This window comes from Oryctolagus cuniculus, chromosome 5 (genome assembly GCF_964237555.1).
Source record: "Oryctolagus cuniculus chromosome 5, mOryCun1.1, whole genome shotgun sequence".
In the NCBI taxonomy this organism is placed as follows: domain Eukaryota; kingdom Metazoa; phylum Chordata; class Mammalia; order Lagomorpha; family Leporidae; genus Oryctolagus; species Oryctolagus cuniculus.
In genome coordinates, this window is record NC_091436.1 from 119308044 (window position 1) to 119325246 (window position 17203).

General features: G+C 41.1%; 1 long non-coding RNA gene across 1 annotated transcript in view; it reads right to left on the minus strand.

The window, feature by feature from the left end:
• LOC108177370 (uncharacterized) overlaps window positions 1–15822 on the minus strand; it is a 62907-nt gene extending 47085 nt beyond the window's left edge. Inside the window, exons 1-4 of the long non-coding RNA XR_011389004.1 lie at window positions 15516–15822; window positions 14812–14900; window positions 9534–9610; window positions 6875–6923 (exon numbers count right to left, since the gene is read on the minus strand). This is a non-coding gene — a long non-coding RNA (uncharacterized lncRNA). The remainder of the gene's footprint in view (window positions 1–6874; window positions 6924–9533; window positions 9611–14811; window positions 14901–15515) is intronic.
• Window positions 15823–17203: the final 1381 nt, after the last annotated feature.

Below are 17203 nucleotides of genomic sequence, written 5' to 3' on the forward strand. Positions count from 1 at the left end.
TCAGAGAACAAGGTAGGGAACAAAATGTTTGCACAGAGGCAGGAAAACCCCATGTTCCTCCTTCTCCATTCAAAATGTCCCACTGCCGATGAAATATCTAGCTGTGTCCTGTGTTGTTACAGAGTTAGACAGTGAGGAATTTCTGGAGAGCCCATGGATTCGTTCATTTGCCACTTTTGACTTGTAGCTCAGTTCTAAACCTGCAAGTTTTAAAAAGCAGGGCGTGTCTTTAATGGTTGCAATTTGGAACCAGGACCTTTGTCGTGGGAAAGCCCAATGAAATCACTGGGAGGTGTATATATATGACATATTTAAGTGGGCATGAAACAGTTAAACAGCAAAAGTCTGTCAAGGCATCCAGTGAACAGCTTTTAACCAAGGGCTGCTAATGTCATGGGGGGTTGTTGATAGCAAAACACAGGAAGTCACAATAAAGTAAATTACTTTTGAGTAGTGGGGGGAGACATTCTTTTAACTAGTGCTCAGCCAGAAATTTGTTCTGTTTCCCACTCCCAGAATTGAGGGAAATCTTCAAAACCCTCTCCATTGCTACAACCAAGGAAAGATAGTTAATTCTAGGCAGCTGTAGAATAACCAAACAAGTCCCACATGAGAGACTATTCACTTTTCCAGTATTAGCATGAATCCATAGAGTAGTAGTAGTAAGAGATGGGAAGCTAAAGCCAAGAAGATAAGGATTTTGCACTCCAAATACTAAACTAGGTTGTGGCAGGGAGAGAGACAAAGAATTCTGCGCAAATTCATATATAAGTACAAGTGTACTTCAAAAAGTTCACAGAAACGGCGCTATAAAACATTATTTTGGTGCCAAAAATTTTGAAATTCATACATACAAAGAGTCTTCACAAAGTTCATGGAAAACACATAGTTGGAAAAAAATCCAAAGATTTCAAAGTTTTTTTTTTAACTTGTATTTAATGAATATAAATTTCCAAAGTACAGCTTATGGATTACAATGGCGTCCCCACAATATCGTTTTGGCAACAAAACAAACTCATCTTTGATTCCATTTTTCAGTGAATGTTTTGAAGTGCCCTATGATGACAGAAATAAGTGACAAGGCCTATATGGGCCACTCTAAGATGGAATCCAGCAACATGGAAAGGTATGAAATGGACACCAGGCTCATTAGACAAAAACAAATGTCCAGACTTGTTCCATGGCAGTGACTTTCCCCTGGCCACACACTGTTCTCCCTGGGTTTGGTGAGAAGAAATTGAGAAATAACATAGAACTACATTATGACTACTTCCAAATAGTACTAAGAGATTTTTTCATCTATAACCGTTTTTAATATCAAGATATAGCACACATCATTCTATTATGAGCATGCAATTTTTCTTAATCGTTTGCATCTTTCCAAAGCACTTTTTTTTTAAGATTTATTTATTTATTTGAAAGGCAGAGTTACAGAGAGGCAGAGGCAGAGAAAGAGAAAAACATCTTCCATTCGCTGGTTCATTACCCAAATGGCCGCAACAGCCAGAGCTGATCTGAAGCCAGGAGCTTGGGGCTTCCTCCAGGTCTCCCACTCAGGTGCAGGGGCCCAAGGACTTGGACCACGCCAGCCCCTACAAAGCACTTTTATAAGTATTTAAAATAAACCCATCTGATCATTTTTAAAGAGAGGAAACTTTACCAAAAGTTCCCAAATTATGTTTTCACTCATGATCTTTATGTCTGGGGCTGGCGCTATGGCGCAGTGGGTAAAGCTGCCGCCTGCAGTGTCAGCATCCTATTTGGGTGCGGGTTTGAGTCAAGGCTGCTCCACTTCCAATCCAGCTCTCTGCTATGGCCTGGGAAACAAGCAGAAGATGGCCTAAGTCCTTGGGTCCCTGCACCCATTGGGAGACCCAGAAGAAGCTCCTGGCTCCTGGCTTCGATTGGCCCAGCTCTGGCCATTGAGCCATCTGGAGAGTGAACCAGTGGATGGAGGACCTCTCTGTCAATCTCTGTCTCTGTCTCTCTCTGTCTCTGTCTCTCTCTCTCTCTCTCCCTCTGTGCCTTTCAAATAAATATTTTTTTTAAAAAAGATCATTGTGTCCATTGTAGCATGTTGGACATGTTAGATAAGTAATATCAGATATAGGCCCAGCTCAAGAGGCTTCCATAACCTTGACAGCTCATGACAAGAACCTCGGGTGATTACTGGTGTCATAAATAAGAGTGTCATTGTTAAATCAACAACGGGAGTCACTGTGCACCTACTCCCCACGTAGGATCTCTGTCCTTAATGTGTTGTACTATGCGAATTAATGGTAAACTACTACTCAAACAGTACTTTATACTTTGTGTATCTGTGTGGGTGCAAACTTGAAATCTTTATGTAGTATATACTAAGTTGATCTTCTGTATATAAAGATAATTGAAAATTAATCTTGATGAAGAATGGGATGGTAGAGGGAGTGGGAGATGGGATGGTTGCAGGTGGGAGGGAGGTTATTGGGGGAAAAGCCTCTATAATCCAAAAGTTGTACTTTGGAAATTTATATTTATTAAATAAAAGTTGAAAAAATATACATAGGCCTAGTACTTCATAAATGTTTCTTATATCATTACATTCAGAACATATTATCTCATCTATTACAAATGCATGAGCTCAGCTGTACATACTGAATCTTCAAAGCTGACTGGGATTTTGCATTTAATGTAAAGAAATACGGCATTATTTAAGTATACTGCTCTTATTCACCACTGAGAGCTGCAAAGTTATAAGTTGTAGAAACACAGATCAAATATGTAAATCTCAATTTTCCTCTCTTTAGTAGTGGAAAATTCTCTTTGACAGAAAGAAATGCTTTCTTAACTTTTTAAAACATTTTTATGTAGAAATATTATTGAACTTACACAAGTGTTATAAGAACAACAAACTCCTGCATTCACCCAGCCCCATTTTACCATATTTGTTACTTTCCTTCTTCTCTTTACTTCTCTCATTCTCTCTTGAAATATTTAATAACTGCTGCATGGCCCTCCCCTCTCCCACTCCCTCTCCCATCCTGCCCTTCATCGAGTTTCATTTTCAATTACCTTCATATACTGAAGATCAACTTAGTATATACTAAGCAAGGATTTCAACAGGCTGTACTCACACAACCGCACAAGGTATAGGGTATTGTTTGACTAGTAGTGTTGTTTTTAAGTTTCATAGTAAAACACATTAAGGATAGAGATCCTACGTGGGGAGCATGTACCCAGTGACTCCCGTTGTTGATTTAACAATTGGCACTCTTATTTATGATGTCAGCAATCACCCGAGACTCTTGCTATGAGCTGTCTAGGCTATGGAAGCCCCTTGAGTTCACCAACTCTGAACTTGTTTAGTCAAGGCCGTATCACAGTGGAGGTTCCTTCCTCCCTTCAGAGAAAGGCGCCTCTCTCTTTGATGGCCTGTTCCTTCTGCTGGGGTCTTGTTCACCAGGATCTTTCATTTAGATTGTTTTTTTGCCACTGTGTCATGGCTTTCCATGCCTGTGCCAGCTCCCTGTTAATGTCTTACTTTGCTTGCCTTTCCTTTTTAAAAATATTAATATATTTAATATTTTATATATTTAATATATTTTAACATATTCATTCCTTCTCTGGACAGTTGCTTACCATGCTGTCTGCTTCCTCTGCTCCTAAAATCCTGATGATTAGGTGCCAGATATCAGAGATCTTTCTATCAACTCAGGGCCCTCTCTTCCACCTGTGCCAGCACCTTTGACTGAATAAACATTTCTTTTATTTTTTTATTTTCTAAAAGATTTTATTTATTTTATTTGAGATGTAGAGTTACAGACAGGGAGAGACAGAGAGAAAGGTCTGCCTTCCGTTGGTTCACTCTCCACATGGCTGCAATGGCCGGAACTGCGCCAATCGAAGCCAGGAGCCAGGCGCTTCTTCTGAGTTTCCCACACGGGTGCAGGGGCTCAAAGACTAGGGCCAGCTTCTACTGCTCTCCCAGGCCATAGCAGAGAGCTGGATTGGAAATGGGGCAACTGGTTCTAGAACCAGCGCCCATATGGGATACCGGTACCGCAGGCGGAGGATTAACCTACTGTGCCATGGCGCCGGCCCCAAACATTTCTTTTACACACCAGAGAACTGGAAACATGTGTCCTCTCACCAAACATACACACACACACAGAAATACACACACCATATTCCTTTAAATTTAATCTAACTCATCCTTTCATTATCCACCTAAATTATTGTAGTCAAATTGGTAAATATACATTTTTAATTACAATTCAGAGAACTCTTTCCTGTGGTAGGATGTCTACTGGCAATTAGAAAACTTCCATAGAGTCAGCTTAAAATCTCTTTTTATATTGCCTGTCACGGGGCTTTCTTCAACCTTCCTTTGCTCAACTAACTCTATGCTGTTCAAACATATTTCAAAGAATTGGTTGAGAAGAATTAAATGAAACAGAATATTAAGGGACAATATAAAGTATAAAAAGCTAAAAATGAAATATCGTTTTTATTATAGTTTTCAAGATTTTCTTCACGTTCATTTAAGGCTCCAATCATGCACTAGATCTACAAAAAGCAATTGGAAGAAAAGGACAGTGTCTCAACAAAATTTTAAGATACTGAAAGTACATTTGATTTCCTCCAGGTACAGCCTAGAAGCCCTGCATCTGACAATGATGATCTGTCTGGTTCAGGAACTCACTGAAAGGAGAAAACGAGAAGAAAGAAACAGAGAATCATGTATGTATATATATAAAGATATATACATATGGTTGGCCTTGACTTCACTTTTTTAAATGTCTCTCAAAAGGAGGAGGAGGAGGAGGAGGAGGGGGTAGAGTAGGAAGAGACTATAAAATAGACTATTCCTAGGTCTGGCAGTTCTGACTCAACACTCTGAGGATTTCTTATATAAAGGACCCAACTCTACCATCACTTCTACAGTATTCTTTATGACCCGCGTCTTTTGATAAACGTGGAATGTTAAGTTGCTTGTTTTTCTTCTCTAAACAAAGAGCCCAAATGCATTGCTTTTGCTTTGCTTTCTTTAATGCCACTATTGTGAGGGGATTCACTAAGCAAGCTAGGGGAATAGCATGTGGATATTGAATACAAAGAGGCAGCAGGTTCCAAATACAGCCTCCAAAAGATGAGGCTGTCCCCACACTCTGCATGGGATGGAATGAAACTGTGTTTTGTCCAAAATTAAAAAGCCTGACCTGCGGGTCCTTAGAGGAGAAAAAGATTTCCTGAGAAGGTGACATCTGGATTCTCTCCTGGCTTCTGCTACTACTGCTGTTCTTACCATCATTTTGTATATTCCTATGTTTCTGCTGCAACTGTCAGAATTTACAGTTTGAATACATTTTATCCTTCCCTCTTGCACAAAATAGTTTAGGGGAAGGGGAAGCTTATGATTTCTAAACGGATATAGCCATCTTATTTTAAAAGGGTTTAAAGGTCCCACCATTTCTTCAAGAAATTTTAATAACCATATAGAAATAGCCAGCTGGCTAATCCTGAGAATATCCCTCCTCCCTGTTCATTTTATAGAAAGATCCTGTGGTCAGGAAATATAAAGCTTTCAACACATTGACCACAGCTAGGATTATAGCCTCATATGGTAGAGTTTTTCTCACTGTCTTTTTCTGGGTGTCGGCAATATCCAGCCAACCCTCTCACGGGTGTTGAAGTCACCTTCACCCTTCTCACCAGGGAGAACTTCAAGATTGACTGCACTAATGAGGGAGTCTGGGATTGAGACATTACATGTAAATCCATCAGTGTGATTAAACTTAGCATGCACACTGTGTGTGCACAGTAGTTTCAAAGAGCCTGGCTATTAAATGGCTTCATATTTTTATACCTTTTGGCACCTTCATAAAAGGACTTAAGGAAACAGCATATTTCCTCTGCTGCTACAGATGGACTAAGGCAAATCTATGCTAAGAAGCTATAAAATAATGTGAAGCATCTTAGCCTTATTGATGAATTGATTCAGTAGCTCTACAGAATACTCAAATTTATGGAAATATTTATTAGTAAGATTATTTCATATGTATAGGCAGACACATGGTGAAAAAATATAGGAAGTTACAAATTAAGTAAATTCCCCTTAATTCACTCATATAAATTGAAATTTCTACTCTACCAAAAGTCTGAGTAAACAGATTTGCCTTCACCATATATATGAAGAAAAGACCTACTAAACAAATCACCAGCATAAACAAAGATTACAAGGATAAGATATAAACTATTTATGAAAATACACTGTTTTTAATACCCTCACTGTACTTGAAGAGTATTCCTTTACACACTAATAATTAAGAGTATAATTACTAAGTATTCTTATGTATTAATCAAAGTATACATCCAGAGTCCTATAAAAGAAGTCTTACTGCAATTCCATTTCTTTCAGAGACTTGAAAGAGAAAGCTGCATCCCTTTTAAATATTCTACAGTTCAATCTTCTCACAAATGTATGCCCATCTTTGTCTAGCTAATGTAAATTAGTAAGTTGTCAAAAGATAAAGAAAGCTATACTGAATAAATATGCTTCAATTTTGCTTTTCAAATACTTTAACAAAGCTCAGTGTTTGCATATCTGTATGATGTGTAGGGACATATTATGTGAGGAATTAAAAAGTTTGTGAAAAATGGAATTACGTGACAGGCTTATTTTGTAGTAAAAGGATTTGAAACACATGCTTATTAGGAGTTTTCATAAAGTTTGTGAAAAGTGTATATTACCAAAAACTATAGACTTCAAAAGACTTCAAAATTTTGTGTATCAAAACCTGTATCTTTTAATTTCATTTTCTCACAAACTTTTTGAAGTTCCCTTACATTTATAATGTAAGTGTGACAGTATGGGATGACAGAGCATTGCACTTACCAGATCTGCCACTATCCTGCAAGATGAGCTTGGGTCTAACCTTCCTCACCTGTAAAATCAAGGGAAGTGCTTTGAACGCATCCTACAACTCAAATTTATTGCAAGGATCAAATCAGATGATATCATCTAAACAAATAAAAGTACTTTATAAAATGAAATGCAGGGGCTGAAGGTGTGGCATAGTGGGCTAAGCCTCCGTCTGTGGCACCAGAATCTGATATGGGTGACGGTTCAAGTCCTGGCTGCTCCTCTTCTGATCCAGCTCTCTGCTACGGCCTGGGAAAGCAGTAGAAGATGACCGAAGTCCTTGGGCCCCTGCACCCCTGTGGGAGACCCAAGAGAAGCCCCCGGCTCCTGGCTTCAGATTGGCTCAGCTCCAGCCATTGTGGCCATCTGGGGAGTGAACCAGCAACTGGAAGACCTTTCTCTCTGTCTCTCCCTCTCTCTGCATATGACTCTACCTCTCAAATAAATAAATAAAATCTTTAAAGAAAAATGATGGTGCCATAAAAGGTAGTTTTTTTTTAAAAAATGAAATGCAAATAGGTTACAATTATTTTCTCTATATAATGATCATATTTGATTTAGAAGAAAATGTTGATGAGACATATACTAAAATATTGATATGCATTTTAAGTTCATTTTTTAAAGTTTTTCATTTATTTTCAATTTATGTGAAAAATAAAAAACAGAAATAGAGACAAAGAGAGATTTTTCAACAACTGGTTCACTTCCCAAACAGCCAAGGTTGGGCCACAGCAAATCCAAGAACCCAAAGTTCCATTCAGATCTCCCATGTAAGTCACAAGGACCCAAGTACTTGAGGTGCCACCTACTACTTCCCATTGCATGCATCAGCAGGAAGTTAGATTGGAAATGGAGGAGTCAGGCACTACAACAAGGGATGCAGAGATACCAAACAGTGACTTAACTGATGTACCTCACACACACACAATCATTATTACAAAAATTTATGATTATGAAAAATAGAATATGTCTAGGAAACTAGGGTAAATAAGTTGAAACAATCTATAAACATTTATTCTACTTACCACCTAGAATGCAAAGCTATGGAATAAACCACAAGCATTTTAGCAATTTTCAGAAATTTTTTATATTTTAAAATTCTTTGTGATTTGTTGTGTCAATAGGTAGGGTTTAAATGAAAATGTCATAAATGTACTATGTTTGGGAAACATAGGATAGGCCCCTTCTAATGACAGATAAATGATATGGCCAATTCATGACCCTTGCAATTTGGCTAATTTGCTCCAAAGCAGCTGGACATAGTACACAATTATTTGCTGCACTGTGATGCTTCTTGTTTAGCTAACAGCTAATCCTAGATAGATTTGCAAATTCAAGAAGTACATACTTACTTTCACGTACAAAAGACTATAAATTTAACAAGGTAAAGGACCAGCTCTGTCCTGTTGACTGATATATGACTGGATTTTAGAACTCAGTGACTGCTCAGTAACAATCTGTTGAGAGATTGGGTAGAATCTGTTGAATGAACAAGCAACTATTATATATGTTGTGTTTTATGTAAGTTCATCAAGACATGGTCTTTACACTTAAACTTTTTAAAACCAAGTGGCCAAAGAGCCAGACTTTTAAAGAACCACAGGACAATGGAGTAAGTACCATGCTATGAACTAAGGTGCTCTTCCAAGAATATAAAGTGTAGTTTTGCTATCCCACTTGCACATTAGAATCACTTGGGGATCTTCTGAAACAACACCAGTGTCTCAGGTCAAAAAAATCAGAAAGGATGGCATCAGGGTACCACTGTTTTTTAAAACCCTTCCTAGGTGATTCTAATGTGTAGCCATAGCTGAGAATCATGGGCAGGGAAGTTAAAAAGGAAAAATTACAATGGGATGTAAAGGAGTTAGGACAGAAACTTGCCTCAGATGAGGTGATATTTATTCTGAGCCGGTATGTCCTTATGATTCGCCAAGCCTAGAAAACTGTTAGATATCTTCCCCTTCTGTAGTTCCAACAGTGTCTCCTCTCTAGGAAATATGAACTACCTTCCCCCCAAACATTGTTCTTTCCAATACTTTCAAGTCCTAAATCCCAAGGACTTAGAGTGGCATCAGAGTCTTGAGTCCCAGATCACACCTCACTTGGGAGAAAGAGTCAGTATTTCGCCCAGGAGCAAGACTGGAAGAAAATGGCCGGCACTGCGGCTCAATAGGCTAATCCTCCACCTAGCGGCGCCGGCATACCAGGTTCTAGTCCCGGTTGGGGTGCCGGATTCTTTCCCGGTTGCCCCTCTTCCAGGCCAGCTCTCTGCTGTGGCCCGGGAAGGCAGTGGAGGATAGCCCAAGTGCTTGGGCCCTGCACCCCATGGGAGACCAGGAGAAGCACCTGGCTCCTGCCTTCGGATCAGCGCAGCACGCCAGCCGTGGCGGCCATTGGAGGGTGAACCAACGGCAAAAGGAAGACCTTTCTCTCTGTCTCTCTCTCTCTCACTATCCACTCTGCCTGTCAAAAAAGAAAGAAAGGAAGGAAGGAAGGAAGGAAGGAAGGAAGGAAGGAAGGAAGGAAGGAAGGAAGGAAGGAAGGAAGGAAGGAAGGAAGGAAGGAATACTGGAAGAAAATGGAGAACAAGGAACTTTTGATTCCAAGTGAATGAATTGCCTGACATTACCTCTTTTCATGGAGTCCTTCACATGTGATTGTATCCAAGGGTGCGGAGTTTCAACATTTAATACAGGCTTGCAAAATCTGAGAAGCAAAGGCATTATTTTGATCTGTCATAAGTTTCAATCACGTTTACACTTAGCTAACTTACAAATTTCTATTTTTAATAATACCTGTACAACATGTTCCACACCACTGGATGAGAAACAGTGGTGTTCTTTATTTTATGGTCCTGAACATCCAATCCCAATCAAGTTGGAGGAATGATTTTCATTTTCTTCTTACATATAACACCATGATAGCAGCATAATGCCTACTATAAAGGATCTGTTTTTTAAAATATTGTACTTTAGTCCTACGGGGGTAAGAATTTTTTAAGGTCTCTTACTTAAGATGGAATGTGGTAATCATTAAAGTTTTGAAAGACCATTTTCCCCGTAAATAAATATATATTTTTACACAATATAAGAAATAGTAATTCCCTGATCTGTTTCTTGACAACTTCACCCAAGATCTTCCTTAATGTTTGTAATGCCTTTGTGTTCAAAGTTAATGCAATGACTTATTTGTACAAAGTGTTATTTTGCCACAAGATGGTACTAAAAGATTTTCAGTTAAAAAAAAGCTAAAGAAAGATATATAGATAACAAATCTGACATTAATATGTAAACTAAAAGTCCAAGCCCTAATATCCATTGTAGAGGAAACAGTACTCTGGACCTGGTTCTGCCAGGAGTTACATGCATGTGGCTGGACATACCATTCTCCAAGCATTCATAAAGTGAAGTGATCAGGCTGAAGATGTTTAAAAAAAATTTCCTTGCTAACATTGTGTGCTGTTTTAAAATCAACATATTAACCTCCGCCTCAAAACATATCCAAAGCAAGCAAGAGAATATCCCAAAGTGAGAAAAAGCTACACATGTCCTAGTGCTTCTAATCTTTTGTAGATGCCAAAATAAAAAAATTGCCTGAAGTTGGATCTCACCATACCTGTGGATAGGCACCTTGACATATCACTCCAAGCATCTTAGCACTGAGGCAGTTATACCTGATCAAATTATGAAGAATCCCAAAATTATACATTTTAAAATTAAAATTATTTCTATATATAACTTTATTTTATATATATATATATGTATATGTAATTTTTCATGAGCATAGGGAACCCTAAGGACTTTAATGGTCCCGGAAACTTTTCTACACATCTATTGTTCATCTAAATGAAAGAACCAGAGCACATGTGCCCTCTTTCTCTGTGTGGGGATAAAATGAAGAGGTTGCTAGGCAGATGAAGGCAACAAACAAAAGGTACTGTTTTAGGCCTATAATACTTATTCATGAACAATAAATCAATGAGCAAAAAAAGAGACATGAGTAGAATGACAGGGAATGTCAGACCTAAAGAGAACATACTTTCAAGCCCACTACCAACAGACCCAACAGGTGTATTCAGCTCAAATGCATACTTACAGATCTAACCAGAGCCTCAGAGGATTCATGATCAGTGTTGCCTGTGTAAACTTGGAAAAAGTGATTGTGGGGGTGGCATAGACCCTTCTCTTATGTTAACGAGGTTTTAAAAATCATCTACAGGGTCTATAAACCCTTTGTTATATGCCTTACCTAACCAGGTACCTTCGGACCCTCAGACTTGTCAGTGAATCAGCTGGGTAGAAAAGGAATATACCATGCATTTGATTGGCATGGTGAATTATATTATTAAACCAACTCTGGGTATGGATGATGGCAGGTCCAAAGGAGAATTAAAATCACCCAAGTCTTCCCCACAGCTGAGAAGGGCCACAAAGGACTTAACTGATTATAAGGTTAGAAATTATGTTTTCAAGTTCCCATCTGGAGGCATGTTTGTTTCTTGCTGTGTAAGTTTGCTCCTGAGTTCTTCAATGGCCTGTTTTTGAAAGGGTACGTCTGAAACAAATGCCTCTGTCTTTGGGACTTAAAAAAAAAATCACTGAAAACAATGTAGGGATATAAATGTCTGTGCCCACAGCCAAGATAAAAAATGCAAAGTCTGGGCCACCTTGCCTTTAATTTTCTAACTGCTGTTTTGTAAGGCTGTGTCATGCTTCTCAGTTCAAACACGCTTTGGCTCTTTATTATTCATGGACCTTTTTCTCAGTCAGTGGTGTTGAATAATAAAACAGCCCAGGATCAAATGGGCCAATTCTCCACGCCTGACACCAACTGCTACTGTTCGCTGGGCTCTGCCAAGCGTTGCCTCTGATAATGAGTGGGATTTGGTTAAACAGTAAATTAATGAATAATGAAATATCCAGGTTGATCAGTTAGAGAGCACGCTTGCTTTGCCCTGGGCTAAATGCTTGGGGCAGAAATTACTCTCAAACGGCACTTGCCTGGCTGCTGGTCTGGATAACTATTTTACAGCCTATTGCTTGACAGAATGCTAGGGAGGGGGGAGTCAGTGGGGAAGAGAGAAGGAAGGACAGAGTTATTAACAGCAAAAAAGAGACAGAGAGAGAGGAAGAATAACCTAGTTATCACCTTGTAGGTTTCTAAACGGCATGTGTTAGAACAAAGTCACAAATATGATCTGGAGAAGTCACAGTTCCAAAACTCCCAACACATGTTTAACATCAAGGAGAAATGATGAGTGAAAACAGTCTTCTGTGTGTGCCTGTGCACATATGTGATTAAATGTAGAGCGATTCAACTGCAAACTCATGTTTCCTTCTACACATTCAAGTGATGACATGCAGGGAAGACATCCAGTATCCAGTTGACAGGAAAACTCCACCTTCATTTTAAGGGCTCATGGTCTGGTTCTTAGACAGACCCCCTTCTCCAAATATTTGAACAAAAAAATTAATGGTTTTTCCAAATGATTTCCATTAAGAAAAAGTTTCCTTATAACTGACACTCTGGGAGATGGATGCACGGATAGATGGATGGATGGATGGATGGATGGATGGATAGATAGATAGATAGATACAGTGATACAGCAATACAGCAATACAGTGATACAGTGATGAGATATTTTGTCACTAAACCTTAACTTCACCAAGTTTTAAATTGTCACATAGTTTCATGCACATACCAGAGATCTTCAAAAAGTTCATAGAAAATACCTTTCTTGAAAAAAACTATGCATAGATTTTAAAATCTTCTGCTGTTGAAATACTTACTTAAGGTATACTAAGCTGATCTTCTGTATATTAAGATAATCGAAAATGAATCCTGATGTGAATGGAAGGGGAGAGGGAGTGGGAAAGGGGAGGGTTGTGGGTGGGAGGGACGGTATGGGGGGGGAAGCCATTGTAACACATGAGTCGTACTTTGGAAATTTATATTCATTAAATAAAAGATAAAAAAAAAATCTTCTGCACCAAAATAAATTTATTTTTAAATTCCATCTTCGATGAGCTTTTTGAAGATCTCTGTCTATAGAATAGGTTTGCTCATTTAAGGTCAGAAATATGTCATTTACAAAAAAAAAAGCTTTGGATCATCAAAAACACACAGCACGAACTGAGAAAATGTGTTATTTTACTTTCAGCATTTGCTTTGGAAGTAAATTTCTGTAATTGTTTATCTCTGGAATATCTTATTCTTTCAGATCTTTGATTCCTTTCTATGAACTCAAGGTTATTGGACTTCCCAGTTTTGCACATGGAAGCCTGAACCTTTTTTAATAAATTGATCAACATGCAGTAGGTGTTTGTGTCCTATCAAATTGTTTTAGTTTGGTTTGATTTGGGGTTAGTTTGTTTTCAGGTAAAAGAGAGAGGAATGCTCTCATAAAATTGGTGGAAAAGTGAGAACATGTTCAGAAATCTAATTTAACAGCCTCACAACTGAAAGTGAGTCCAGAACAAGGGGAGGGAGGTGGATGTTATCTCCTTTCCCTGTTGTAGAAGTGACAAACGATAAGATTGTAATTTAAAAAAAAAAGGTGCCCATAGATGAATAAAGATGGAGAAGAGAGGAGCAACAGGAGTCACCTATAGCTTCAATGTGCATTATGACGACACTCCATTCATTCTTTGGATCTGCAAAGCAATAAGTCTTAGTAGATGTCATTCTTCTAGTTTTGCCTGCAAAGCAGTGTCCTAGACAAAGATTTAACCTCTCCACATTGATACCCACTCACCTCCAAGAAAAAATAAAATGTTCTAATTGTCTTTATTACTTTCAGACATTGGCCACCAAACACAGATGTTCACTATTGAGAATTAAAGGAAGGGTAAAAGGTCACAGGGACCCAGATCAGCTTGATCCTGCTTTGTGTTATTTGGTCCCATTGTCTTGAATGGGCATTATCTTAGAAGAAAAAAAAGAATATTTAGATTGGACTTAGTAAAAACTAAGAAATCATTCGGTGGACCCATTTTGCTAATAAGTCACAAGTCTATGGCCTTATTTATCACATCTCCAAAAAAAAAAAAAAAAAAGAAAACGAAAGAGATTGCATGAAACAACCTATAAAAAAAAAAAAGTAAACCCTGCTTCTGCCTCAAATCTTGATAGTTCCCTATCTTCAAGAATCCCTGCCACAAAGAACTCTACCTTCAAGTCAAAAGCCCTAAAGCCTAAGAAATGGGGGAGAAAAAATCCTTCTCCTTAACATAGGGGTTTCTCATGGCAAAGAAAATTCACACTGATGACCACTGATTCCTGGTGTCTTTCTGTGTGTACGTAGCCTGGATATTGAGAGCTCCCTTATGATGCTACCATGTACACATACACAGCTCTAACTCCAACCTCCCCAAAAGTTATCTCCAAAATCACTTGGCAGAATCATCTTTCAGGGAAGATAACCCATACAGAAAACTCATCCTGGTCCAAAACGGGTATTGGGATCTCGAAGTCAGCACTGCCATTTTTTGGTTCACACGTGTGTTCTGTGTTTTTAATGAAGGCTAGCTCATGGAGCGCTGAGGTTCGGATTTAGGCTGGATTGGGTTTTCCGGGCTTTTTCTGTAACGCCTACCTGCCGCTTTACAGACCTAGAACAAGTCCTCGCCCGTTTAGGAGTGAAGTCCAACGCTCGGTAGAAACCACCTAAAATCCAATTTCTTCAGAAAATCACGAGTCCTACTCTCTTTGCCACCCTCCAGCCGCTAGCCGCAATCTGGCGCCTCGGAGCTGCCGGCCTGGGCCTCTACGTGCGATTCCATCGGGACCTCCCCGCTGACACGGTGAGTGCTAGGATTCATCGGTTCCACTCGATCCTCCACCCAGTCCACGCAGCAGATGAGTTACACATAGAGAGTTTCTACCGGGGTAAGGCTCGTCTGACTTACATGCTCAGTCCCAGAGCAGCTCCTCTTCCCACGCCTCTGCACCCCACTGCTCAGATGCCAGCTGCTTCTCTCCAGCCTGTCATGAATGTCTGCACCAAGCAAGACATTTGGCTGTTAAGGGGAGCACACCCTGACCCCCACCCCGGCTTCTACGCATCTATGCCATGGCCATGCCCTCTGCTCCCAGTTAAGTAAATGGCTGGGCCAACGATACCAGCCAGTGACACCTGACAGCCACATCTCCGAAACTTCGCTAGCACCTGCGCAAACAGGCACGTCCGGGACGTTAACACCTAGCGGTACAGATGACTGCCAAAGCTGCTTCCCTGCGGCCTGGGCAAGTCACGCTTTGCTAAGGCCACTGGCCATTATGCAGCTTTCAAAAAAAAATGTAAAGAGCATTTTTATGCAGAGGCCTCTCTGGGCAGCAGGTGTGACCCCTATTTGGGCCTGGACGCCCTCCCCCCAGCCCCGCCCCCCCCCCCCCCATTTCAGCTCCAGAAGGTTGCGGCCCACTGGAGAGCAGAGAAAAGGCGAAAAGCAGGGGTGGGAAGGAACGAGTAAGTTTCCAACAAGTGGGCGAAAAACCGCCGCCTGACCTTGCCAGCTTGTGACCAGCGTGAAATGTGTTGAACTTGTGTGACAAAACCGCTTTTCTCCATCTCCGTGGATGTCGTTTGCAAAAATAAATTAATAAACGCTACCTGAGCTGCCGCCGCCGCCAGCCGTTTGCAAGCGCCGCTCCCTAACCCCGTGGGCGCTCCCCCGCAACTCCGGCTGACGTACCGCACCCTGGGCAGGTGCGGCGGCTGTGGAGACGCCCTGGGGAGCCTCCGCGCGTGCGTGGGTTCTCGCGCGCGCGCGCGCGCGCAATTTTATTGACACCCAGCTGGGCAATCCAGGGGAGTGCGCGTAGATGAGGGCTGGCTGCGGACGCCGGGAGCGTCGACTTTACGCAGGCCCAGACAGCGCGCACGTGGTACGTGCTCCTCGGTAGCGCGCCCACTGCTATGCTGGTGTGGAGTCTGCAAATTACTGTCGGTAGTTGAGCCCTGGAAACCTGGGGCGAGCCAGTGGGAGGGCGCCAACCAGTGACCTGTGGGAAGGGCGTGGAGGGACCCAAGCCGGGCCAGTGAACGCCGAGAGATGTTTGACCTCATCTTAAAGGAAGCCGGTGGGGTTATTTATGAGGCTTGATTTAAAAGTAGAGGCTGCCAGGGAAGTGAAAAAGGAGCTCACCCCGAGCTATGAGAGGAGATACAGACGCAAGAATGCTGTTTATGACCGTATAAATCAACGCAGAGCTTGTGATGGGAAATAGTGAGAGTTTGGGATACAGACAAGGAAACAAAGTAAAGAAGGAAAGATGAGTTTTCGCCCTCCTTTTTCTATGCCACCCCCACCGGCACGCAGTTTCTTCCTTTCCTAGGAGTCCACGATCCAGTGGGGAGGAGGGGAAGCACGCAAGCCCCATCTCAGGGTCGGGGCTGCCTGGATCTTCCCCAAGTTTACACGAGGATCGTTGGAGGACTGGGGAATACACGTGAATAAACAGCTTGGAAGATTTATGGGATGGAGTTCAATTTTATAGGACTATATTTATAGAGCTAGCACTGGCTCACTTATAAATAGATTAATGGGAAGCTAAAATTAATGGACTTGTGAGCTACACGTTTAATTTCTGAGGCTTCAACATGACAGACAACCCCCTTCCCAAGTCCAAGCGTGGAAAGCAACTCTTGCCCGGGAGCTGTAAGCGCCCTCAGGAAGGGACGTGTCCCTCCGGGTCAGCCACCCTCTGGTGGTTCCTGGTTCTGGCGCCGGGAATCCCTGGGGAGGGAACCCACGGAGCTGTTAATTGCAAATAAAGAAAACTGATGTGGCCTCAAAAAAAAAAAAAAAAAAAAGTCTCCTCCTAGCACTACTTTTAATCAGGCTCTTAGTCCACTAATACCTGCTGATGGTGGGTTTCTGGGGTATAGTTAGCGACGCACCTGGGCTGCCAGTCTCAATGGCAGGCAGGGATGGCGAGATACCGAGATACTCAAGGCTCTCTCTCACTGGGCAGGTCAAAGACCCGGAGATTCTAGCTGTAGTTCTTTCCTTATTCCCTCCAAGACTCATAAAACAGTAGCAAAGGGACTAAGGAGCTGTGAGAAGCAGCTCCAGGCCCAACTGCAGCTGTGATAAGCTGTCTCCAGCCCCCAACTTCTTTTCCTTCCCTTTTGAATTCTTCCTTCTAGGTCTTTCTTCCAGTTTTTTCCTCAAAGCTAGAGGCCTGCAGGACATTGGGTTTTACCTGATACAAGTAAAACCTTGGACCCTCTTTTTGCCAAATGATGTGGGAGGGGAGTGATGCTCTGGAGTTTACCTGTGAGATAATCTATTGCAA